Here is a 12042-nt window from a genome sequence, read left to right on the forward strand (position 1 = left end):
TACGCAGAAGCAAGAAAGTAATAGTTTGAGGCAGGCGTACTTATAACAGCTTTACATAATACAAAGTACACAAATTGCCCATGAGTGTACTCATGGACACGGTGAACAGGCCAAGGAAAGTGTACAGTTTCAGCATTCTACTCCCACAATTTCTTACACCAGACTAATGGGACTGTGAGTTCAAGCCTACACATTATGATAGAGACCTGGGAAAGTTATGCCCAGACATCCACAATCAATCATGGAATATTTATTTTAATGAACGAATTACTATTTAAATCGAACCCCTATACCCTTCTGTTTGCGTACACACTCCCATACTCATGGTAAAGCACCATAATTCTCCACTAGAGGGAGTTATTGTCTACTGAAACCAGACTGTAAAAGCCGGGTCCTTCCATTGGATCTAAACACAATCTTTCTTCCTGCCCTAATCTATGGAAGCAAATCGTGACCAAAATTCAAATGAAAATGCGTTTCCAGAAATGCATTTTCATTTTAAGAATGTGGCTGCATTATTTGACTCATAAATGAAATGAGTAATCAATCATCCTATTTGCATTTTAATTTTCTTCCTTAAGACTGCTCATTCTTTCACTTAATTAAAATGAAAACGAAAAAGACATTTGAAATTGAATTTTCAAAATATGCCCCAGCAAATAGATACCAAAATTCAATTTGAAATGTAAAATTTGAAAATGAAAATGCATTTCCAGGAATGCATTTTCATTTTAAGAACGTGGCTGCAAAATCGTGACCACAATTCAAATGAAAATGCATTTCCAGAAATGCATTTTCATTTTCAAGAACGTGGCTGCAAAATCGTGACCACAATTCAAATTCAAATGCATTACCAGAAATGCATTTTCATTTTCAGAACGTGGCTGCAAAATCGTGACCACAATTCAAATTCAAATGCATTTCCAGAAATGCATTTTCATTTTAAGAATGTGGCTGCATTATTTGACTCATAAATAATATTAGTAATCAATCATCCTATTTGCATTTGCATTTTCTTCCTCAAGACTGCACATGTTATGCCATAATCAACAAAAAAAACTGAGCGGACATTGCATTTTCATTTTCATGTTCTGCCCGCAAAGAACTGCCCATAATTCGAAAACGAAAATGCATTCTGAGCGGCGCAGTTGAGTGACGTCAGTAGCCGCTCTTCTTCAGCTCCCTGCTGACCGAGCTACCCATCTTGTTCGGTAGGGGGCGGTGTGCACATACGCATTGCATTACATGGCAAATGTGCCGGGAAATTGATTGAATTGCCGGGTCTTTAGAGGACGCATCACAGATCATGGCGCTCCCTCAAATTGTGCAGACACTGATAGAATTAGCTGAGCTGGTAGAAACTAATAATATATCTGAGTCTGATGCCCGTGACCGAGTAGAACAAGTCACAGAGAGCTTGGCTGCATACTCTGCCGTCACAGACGTACACATTAATGAGGTTGCCATAGTAAACCTCTCTTCAGTCCTGGAACGGCTGGATGCTGTGGAGCCTCAAATGGGACGGGGACGACCAACCATCCACATCCCGTTCGAGTCCATCGAGAACTATTTATTAAATGGTCTACTTTTTCCTGTGAAAGCAAGCTGTTTCACCTTTGGCCTGGTTCAGACAAAATCTGAATTTCCGCAATCTGAATTTGAATTAAACTATTTATTAAATGGTTTAAAAATGAAGGACATAGCGGAGCTGTTGTCGGCCACCAGACCATCCGTCGGAGGATGCAAAGCAACGGATTTATGGAGCTAGAAAGCTGACAAAAGTATCTGAATTTGAATATGAAAGATCTGAAATGTGTGTGTCGAATTTCATAAAACTGAAATATATTGCTGTTGAATATATAATATCTGAATTATTTGTATGCCAAATTTAATACAACTGAATTATTTTGATCCAAAAATAAAACATTCTAAAATTCAGATTGCAGGAATTCAGATTCTTGAAATTCAGATTGCGGAAATTCAAATTCAGATTGCGGAAATTCAGATTTTGTCTGAACCAGGCCAAAGGTGAAACAGCTTGCTTTCACAGGAAAAAGTAGACCATTTAATAAATAGTTCTCGATGGACTCGAACGGGATGTGGATGGTTGGTCGTCCCCGTCCCATTTGAGGCTCCACAGCATCCAGCCGTTCCAGGACTGAAGAGAGGTTTACTATGGCAACCTCATTAATGTGTACGTCTGTGACGGCAGAGTATGCAGCCAAGCTCTCTGTGACTTGTTCTACTCGGTCACGGGCATCAGACTCAGATATATTATTAGTTTCTACCAGCTCAGCTAATTCTATCAGTGTCTGCACAATTTGAGGGAGCGCCATGATCTGTGATGCGTCCTCTAAAGACCCGGCAATTCAATCAATTTCCCGGCACATTTGCCATGTAATGCAATGCGTATGTGCACACCGCCCCCTACCGAACAAGATGGGTAGCTCGGTCAGCAGGGAGCTGAAGAAGAGCGGCTACTGACGTCACTCTACTGCGCCGCTCAGAATGCATTTTCGTTTTCGAATTATGGGCAGTTCTTTGCGGGCAGAACATGAAAATGAAAATGCAATGTCCGCTCAGTTTTTTTTGTTGATTATGGCATAACATGTGCAGTCTTGAGGAAGAAAATGCAAATGCAAATAGGATGATTGATTACTAATATTATTTATGAGTCAAATAATGCAGCCACATTCTTAAAATGAAAATGCATTTCTGGAAATGCATTTGAATTTGAATTGTGGTCACGATTTTGCAGCCACGTTCTGAAAATGAAAATGCATTTCTGGTAATGCATTTGAATTTGAATTGTGGTCACGATTTTGCAGCCACGTTCTGAAAATGAAAATGCATTTCTGGTAATGCATTTGAATTTGAATTGTGGTCACGATTTTGCAGCCACGTTCTTGAAAATGAAAATGCATTTCTGGAAATGCATTTTCATTTGAATTGTGGTCACGATTTTGCAGCCACGTTCTTAAAATGAAAATGCATTCCTGGAAATGCATTTTCATTTTCAAATTTTACATTTCAAATTGAATTTTGGTATCTATTTGCTGGGGCATATTTTGAAAATTCAATTTCAAATGTCTTTTTCGTTTTCATTTTAATTAAGTGAAAGAATGAGCAGTCTTAAGGAAGAAAATTAAAATGCAAATAGGATGATTGATTACTCATTTCATTTATGAGTCAAATAATGCAGCCACATTCTTAAAATGAAAATGCATTTCTGGAAATGCATTTTCATTTGAATTTTGGTCACGATTTGCTTCCATACTAATCACCAACATGCATGGATCGTTAGCAGCTGTGTGGGACATCCAATCACGTCGATTAGAGGTTCGGCTGCGCATACTGCCATATCGCAGATTGTTACTTTTAGAAGGTACTGCAGCTGCGTCATGAAGTACTTACTGTTGCATGCAGTATGCATGCAATTTGGGCAAATAGTCATATAGCAGCGCCTTCAACTGGCGCAAACAGGTTTGTTTCTGTCTGCTGTCCACTATTGAATCCGCGGTTGACGCTACGCCTCTTCCGCTGCGCAAAGGGTCAGCATGCTCGCACACTGCAAAATGCTACCGGATGTAGAATTACACACACAATATTTTTCTTGCATTCTAAATACAGTAGGTCTCTGACTAAATAGTATGGTGGTATACTGTAAGTATCGGGACGCAGTTATCCAGTAGGGGATAGGGTGTCCGCTTGAAACAGAATAGGACCTCCATGTTCTCCAGATCAGAATTGTGCCACAGAATGCTTAACATTCAGTATCTTCTTTCGTTGACAACTAGACTACACTGTGATAAGATAAATAAAGAAAATTTTAACATTTTATTTAGGACTTGTGTGCGTGTATGTCAAGTATGATAAGAGTGTGAGAACACCAACGACCCAGAGACAAACAAATATAATAAGTTATTGTTCTATAAACACAGAAATAAGGGGGAGAGACTGCTGTTTATCTCCCATTTACACATAATGCAAACCAGTAAAATTGTTTTGATTCAGAATTGCCATTCTGACACTGATGAGCCATCTCAAAGCAATTACAAAACATGTAAAAAAAGAAACATGATAACAGATAGTATATGTATTCCTCCTGCAAAACTCCTCCCTGATGAAGAAGACCTTGAAGTGCATCAAGAGAACACTGCCAGAAATAGCCAGGTACCCAGCGAACCTATAACACACACCTGTTCTACCCAAGTATGCAGATACACACCTAACCTATTAGATAACTGTTCCAGATATCCAGAAACACATCTAATCTAATAATACACACCAGTTTTATTTGTTTAATACACACCAGTGTATTATAGATGTAACTTCCTATTTTTCAAAATACTATCTGTTATCATGTTTCTTTTTTCTCCAAGAGCCTTCATTAACATTCCTCACATTCTCATCCCATTCTCACCAGACGGATCCTCCTGTTTGTACATCATGTATATATATATATATATATACATATATATATATATTATACTAATACATATTGATAATGATGTACAAACAGGAGGATCCGTCTGGTGAGAATGGGATGAGAATGTGAGGAATGTTAATGAAGGCTCTTGGAGTGCGTCAGACTGGCTATATTAGGAGGGGGGTCATGACCTTCAGAGCATGGTTGTTTGAAGTAGCATATCATTTTGGGGGGAACATTTACAATAAAACAGCAAAAAAAAAAAAAGACTTTAAAGCTTTTGAAAATGAACATCTACCAGTAAACCTATTGTCTAGGATAGTAACTTCTTTTTCCTAGTTCTAGACCCTGTAAATATTCTCTTTCATTTTCTCTATTCCATCCTCATGGTCCCCTCGTCTCATACGAGCAGATAAGGTGAGTAGACCTGAGGTGGTGTCACTAGCTGTGTGCTAACACAGCTGCTAACTAACAGCTTGACGGTTTTGTTAGCTGCTGACTCAATTATAATAAATACTCTTCACTTTCCATGACTTCCTCTCTCTATTGTATTCTCTCTTGCTCTTTCTCTCCACCTTTCATTGCAGTAGAGGGGGCTCTGTTTCTTCAAGTAGGTTTATAAATGTGTTTTATAAGTTGCGATGGCCAATTGCCCATCCCAAGACACTTAAACAAGGAAATGGACGAAGGCAAGATAAGGCATCTGGGTTGGCTGTGAAGCCCAGTGAGACATCCTTAACAGAGCTGACCTGTTCTTATAGACATGGGGTCAGTATTTTCCCTTCTAATTCAGACAACTAAGGGAATGAACAGTTCTAAACATTGATGCTACTCGATGAGTCCTCTATGGTTCTAAATCCCGAGAGAGAGATGCTCACACACATGGTCCTTGTTGATATGCACATATTGTCTCCATCTCACCTATGCTCTCTCTCTCTCTCCCCATCAGCCAACAGCCTATCACTCTTTCTGTCTAATGAGCTCTCTAGACACACCCGGGAGAACTAATAGGCCATGCGGATGACATCATCAACTTCACTTGGAATACTCTTTAAATGCTTTTTGCCTCATTTGATGTACTGTCTGCTTTTTTTATGATGGTCGTGATGATGCTAAATGACTACTTTGAAATGGTTTATGATATTTTCCCTTTCTCTTTTATTGGAATCGATTTTATATTAACAGCTCTGCTCTGGAAACAGGTTTAATCCTTAACTGTTGGTGTGTGTGGGGGGGAATGGCTAATGTATTCTGCGTCAGTACTACCGGTCAAAAATGTGAGGGAATATTCGACAGACAGGCCATTTATGGTCTTAAAGTACATTTGTTTAGACCTAAACTGCTTTCTCTCTTTCATCTCTGAGGTCATGTGTTTTCCTTTTTCGGAAAACCTATCTGTATTTATATAGAAGGTGTGGAGAGTGGATACCAAAGGATTGAACCTGGGGAATTCCCAAAGAGATCCGTAGGATCAGGATAGCACACAATGTGGCATGGAGTATAGCACGCCTGTTACATCTTAGTATTTACTATGTTAACCCAACAACCTCTGCTGGCAAGAAAGATCCTTTGTTGACACATCTCCTTTATTTAGGTATTGTATTTAACATTCCTGCTTGGCACTGGATAGTCTACTGAGTGCTGACAGAGTGGTTCGATCGGAGTCGATGTGCTGCCTGACGTAAGATAATGAGTCCCTGTCCTCATCTCTGACCTTGACTAGACAGCCACTCTGGAATGTTCTAGTAGGTTATTGGACTGTGTCAACATCCCACCTGACCCTGGGCTGTATGAACTGTACGTTCACATTCCCTCTTCTCTTCCCCTTTCTCCTCTGCTCTAGGAGGTGCTTGAATGTCCCACATACCTCATTATCCTACTTTACTGCCATTGCATGAAAAATATAGATTAGTGTGTGTGTGTGATAATGACTTTTTTTTTTAACCCTATATGGCAGAAACAGATTACTGTTCAGGGCAACAAAGACGTGTGTGCGTTTGCTTCATCTGCACCCCCCCCCCCCCCCCACACACACACACACCTCTCTGGGACTACTCCCTCCCTGATGAAAGGAGGATGACGCAAAGCCATCAGCCGCTCACGCACATGAGTTGTGTGTGTGTGTGTGCGTGTGGGAGGGGGTACGAAGGGATTAGGAGACAGGAAGAGGTTTGACTCAACAGACAGGCTTGAGCCAGGAACCTAAGACCGAGCAACTCGTGGTTTGCTTGGCTGGCTTGTCTCTTGCAAATGTCATGGCTTATTTGTTTGCCAGTGTGTACACGTGTATTCGAAATGGTGCTTGGTGATTTATGTAGTTGTGCATATGCTGTGTTGTGACTATGCATGTCAAAAGCACGGTTAGATTGATAGTTACATGGTAATAATAACATGTCATAATATCATGTAACCAGCCATGCAGATTTCAGACATATACAGTTACCCCTGTGGTGTTCCATATGTGTTGGTATGTAGATTAGATATGTCTTGAAACACTGTGCTGTAATGTCTTAGAGCACATTGCCGACATTTAAGTCTGTATTTATAAATACCAAGACTGGAACATAGAACCCACATATGAAGTACACGAAGGGAACACATACACACACTCTAACACACGCATACAGGCAGACACACATCATGTGCCTCTGTCTCCTATTCTTGGCTGTGAAGGTCAAAGGTTAAAACTCAAAGATCACATAACCCTCAAACACGATGACAGGCTGACCCAGTTTGATGGATGTTTCACTGGTATGGAACATACGGCACAATGAACACCTCATGTCACATGAGTCATTGGAGGCCTCTCACCAGTGGTTATCCATAAACAGAACATAGCCCAGGTTGACTCTTGCAGATACCTGGGCATACACACACATCAACAATGGACTAACATGGAGTATTCAGGTAGAAAATATCGGTACTGAAAGTATCAGTCCAACAGTGAATTGGCTACACTTCCTCCATAGGCTGAGTGTCTGCGGTGTCAAACGGCTTCTCTTTCATCACACCATACTCCTGCTTTTACCACAGAATATCCGGTTTATGGCAACCTTGCGAGATAGGTGGATTTGCGAGATCAAGAGTGCATGTGCATGGCATGTAGGAGGGACAGTGACCCAGAGACGCAGATTCGGTTCTCCCCTCTGACTTCCACATGGCTGAAGAGCCTTGGGGGCTCTTTTCCAGTCTGGAGGTCTCGCAGGAGGCACTCTGGCCACGACATCCCAGTTTATCCTCTGCTCTCTCTGGCGCGCTCGTGAAGTCACCTCTGTCTGCACGTAAGCAAAGCAGTGCCTGATGCCGTCCCGTCACATGGCTGTTCTGTCTTTCCTCTCCCTCCCTCTCCGCTGTCTGTTCGTCGAGCCCATCTCAGCCCCGCAGGTCCTGACGTCTCTCTCGCCCCAATGGGGCATGGGAGTTCTTCTCCTCCTCTCGTTCACTCTCTCTGTCTGTCTGTCTCTCTCTCTCGCTTTCCCACTTCAAAATGATCAAACATTTACGCACGCACGCACCCACTAAAACGTCTTCATTAGCCTTGTGATCCGTGCAGTCTGCCATAAGAGACATAACTCACACAGTTACATGAATGAAAGTGTGTGTGTGTGTTTGTGCCTGTGTGTGACATGTGTAGTTGTGGGTGGTAGGATCAAGTGTGCCTTAAGGCTAAGTGCATTAGCCTTGCTGGCTGTGTGGATAAGAGAAATCCTCTCAGTGTTTGTGTGTGTCCATGATGCCTGACGGGGCAGCAGCAGGGCCGTGGCTAGCAGTGATCCCAAGGAGTAAGGCCGTATGGCTGGGTTTAGGGAGAGAGGGGGCTGGGTATCGCTCCTGAGCTCTGGAGGTGGCATCGGGGGAGCTCTGACGCTAGCACAGCTGCAGCTCTGCCTCCGTCACGTGGAGAGGATGATTAAGAGCGGCGTGCTTCTTCGCGACACCACTTCTCGCTCTCTCTCTCGCCCTTTCCTCTCTTTCTCTCTCTCTCTCCCACACACATACGAACAGACATGGCATGTTGACCAGAAGCTGAGCCAGCTGTCAGACAGACGTCTTAGTCCGGTTGTGATCACACAGGATCCACAGATGCCCATTTTAGATCGAGACTCGGCCACATCATACCACCGCAAACCACAAATGTTGGAAGAGTTGAATTTGAAACAAATGCAAAACAATATTAGGGAAATGGCTGAAAATAAATGTATTTCTCTAGAAACGTGTCTATCAATCCTCATTTTGAGGAAGGAAGGCTATACAATGCTAGCCTGGTCCTAACCAGACTCTCGTACATTTCATTTGTACATAGGGTCTGGCCTCGCTCCATCGACAAGCGTTGACTTCCTTGTAGGCGGGTACTCTGTTGAAGTTGAAGCCACTCTGATCTGCCATAACTAATCGCTGGCGTTCGCCTACACAATGTTACACTACTGTAACAGCTAGCTGCCGTAGCTGGAAAACCAAACTGTTCCCGAACCCTGTGGGGAGGAGGGCCACAACATCATGGCCACCAACAAAACTCTGCAAAACTTGTTCTTTACATTTAGTCAGTTAAGCAGATGCTCTTATCCAGAGCGACTTACAGTAAGTACAGGGACATTCCCCCCGAAGCAAGTAGGGGGAAGTGCCTTGCCCAAGGACACAACGTCATTTGGCACAGGGAATCGAACTGGCAATCTTCTGATTACTAGCCCGATTTCCTCCCCGCTCAGCCACCTGACTCCCCACTTGCTCAGGCTTTAGTTTATAGCTATTCGGCAGTGTTGACACAACGGACCGAATGGCTTCACTCGCATCTTACTCCGCCGCCATTACGGAACTACAAAACAAACTAGCGCACAACATCAACGTCATCGTTCTCAGCCACTCCCTCTGTTCCCTGATTGACTGGTTAAAAATGTACCTGCAAAATCTGACTTACGTACTGAATGGCCAGACCGAGTACAGAAGCAAAATCAAAATTGAGCGGAAGTACGTAGGACGGCAGAGCCAGGCTAATACATCGCTTGAAATTGCCAAACAACTAAATATTTCATACAAAGGTATACACTACAGTCTTCAAGGACAAAGGACAGCTGGCTCTTAGGACAGAAAGAGATTTCGCAGGCCCAGATTTACTACTAAACAAAAAAGATAAGTACATCAATGTCTCTAGTTGGAGAAATACATTTCTTGTATGTCTTTCTTGTCTTCTTGACTTGTATGTACGTCTTCAGCTGACAGCTTCATTGAATTCTGCCCGCTCACCATCGGTTTCATGTACAACAGTAAAGGGAAGAGACAGCGATGCAGGCCTTATGGGAAGAATTTCAAAGAAAGAGCCGTTTTTGAAGCTGAAAAATAAAAATAAATGTTAGAATGGCCAAAGAAACAGATCCTCTCAGGAGTACTGCACTGACAATGATGAACTGGCTGGCACCATCGCCCGGTCTTAACCCCGATGAGCTTTTGTGGGATCAACGACCGCGTGAGAAGTGTTCAGCAAGCCAACCACATGAGGAGAGCAGGAGAATAAGTGTTGAGTAAAATGTCACTTGAGTATCTGGACAAACGGACAACTTGAATGCCAAGGATCTGCAAAGCTGTCTTTGACACGTGTGGATGTTTAAGAAGTTCTACTTCTACTTTTACTACTTGTAAAATACTTTTCACATTATTAATGTCCTGACTTGTCACTGTGTTCAGTTGCATGCCACTTTGTTGAATACAAGTATCAATTTATTTCTTCTTCCAAACTTTTGCCCTCCAGTGTATATATACAAGGTTGTGTAGAATGTCTTGTATAATCTAACCGGGAAGTACCAAATCAACAAAACATTGAACTGTATGCTTTAGTGAAGGGACAAAACTACTTTCGGCACATTCTAATTGCTGTATGTCAGAGAAGTTAATTGTTCCCTCGTGGAGCAGAGCCCCCAAATCTCACTAACCTGGGACATACCAGGGTACAAATCCAATGCACCACCTTTTTTTCTCTCTCACTCTCTGTTCCACAAATCACATGCACCCTGCCTGCATATCCCCATCCCCCACCACGGCAACATGTTAAGACATAGACACTTAAGATAAGAGGGTCATGTTCTTAAGATAAGAGGGTCATCTGCGAGATAAGCCCAAATAAATGAGAGGGAATGAATGTATGCATGCATGGTCATGAGAAACATCAGACTACAGAGTTGTGTAACTGAAGTCATGATTTGTCTCAGTGACATCCGATGTCGTCTGTATTTGTGCCCTGTCAGAAATAAAAGAAGCTTGGTTAGGGTTCTGGATGAAGGCTGTCACGTACAGGAACGGTGCAGGAACGTGTCATATGTGCTTTATTCCCGCTACATGTCTCAGACGACATGAGAAATGCCAACCCATGCATGCGCACACACATTTATACAAACACACACACACGAGTGCAAGTACAATGCGCACACCCACACAGACGGTACGCACTCTCTCACGCACAGACGCACGCATGTACACACACACACACACACACACGGACTGTCTGAAACGGTATAATAAGCGCTGCTTACTGCAGCTGCCTTTGTGAGCTCCAGCTTCGACCTCCACTACTTACACGCCTTTGACGTCAGAGACGATCCCCTCCTCCCTCTCTCTTTGAACTGTATTTCCTTTCTTTTCAAGGAAAAAGAACGACTTTATCAGGGGACGTGGGCTTGTTTTGAAATGTGGGTGGGAAAGCTGTTTTTAATAAGTGAGGATGTGGCTGTTGCTCATTTTCTTAATAAAGCGTGGGGGGACAGAATAGCAATTTTCAGACCCCTGACATAGACACACACACACCAGATATCATACTTACGCCCATAAGCTTGTCTTAGACCCCCCATGATTCCACTTGTCATGATCACTGCAAACACCAACAGGCACTAACAATGACGCAGGACTAAAGCAGATCACGTCACATGGATTATATAGACTTTATACAGGTGTCTGTGTGTGTGTGCATGTGTGTGTGTTTTCCAAATGTATGGCTGGATGCAATGTGATATATTGCGATGACTATGACCAAGTGCACCCATCTCATATTCATTCACCCTCAATCCTTCATGCGCTGGAAATACATCATTCTCTCATTACACACATAAGGTGAACACACACAAACACACTCATCAACACGCACACTCACACACAGCGCCAGGGTGGGGGAGGGCGGCTTAGCACAACTGCTGTCTGACGCAAATGGAATACAACTGCCCAGTTTGCTTGTGTGAGCACAGCCTCCACAGCCCTAGCCAGCTAATGCCCTCCGCAACCTCTCCTCTCGTCAGGGGATCCACAGCCCTGATGAGAATGCAGTCATTTCTACTAGCCGGTCCCTTGTCATTTCTACGAATCTATCCTACCAGGAGGAACTGAAAGTTTCTCAAGTTTGGAATAGTGAGACTTGCACACAAACACACAGAGCGAATTTCGATTTGATTCAATTCAAGGCCCCGTTCAGGTATCTGGAGTCTCTGTCTCTGATGCAAGTTGGTGAAATCACTTCCCATATAGTTTCCGGACCAGTTTCACCAGAAGAGAAACAGAGAGACAGAGAGAAAGAGAGGCGGTGATAGAGAGAGAAACAGAGAAAGAGAGGGGGGAGGGGTGGGGTGGGGGAGAAT

The sequence above is a fragment of the Hypomesus transpacificus genome, chromosome 23, assembly GCF_021917145.1.
Source record: "Hypomesus transpacificus isolate Combined female chromosome 23, fHypTra1, whole genome shotgun sequence".
Taxonomy (NCBI): Eukaryota; Metazoa; Chordata; class Actinopteri; order Osmeriformes; family Osmeridae; genus Hypomesus; species Hypomesus transpacificus.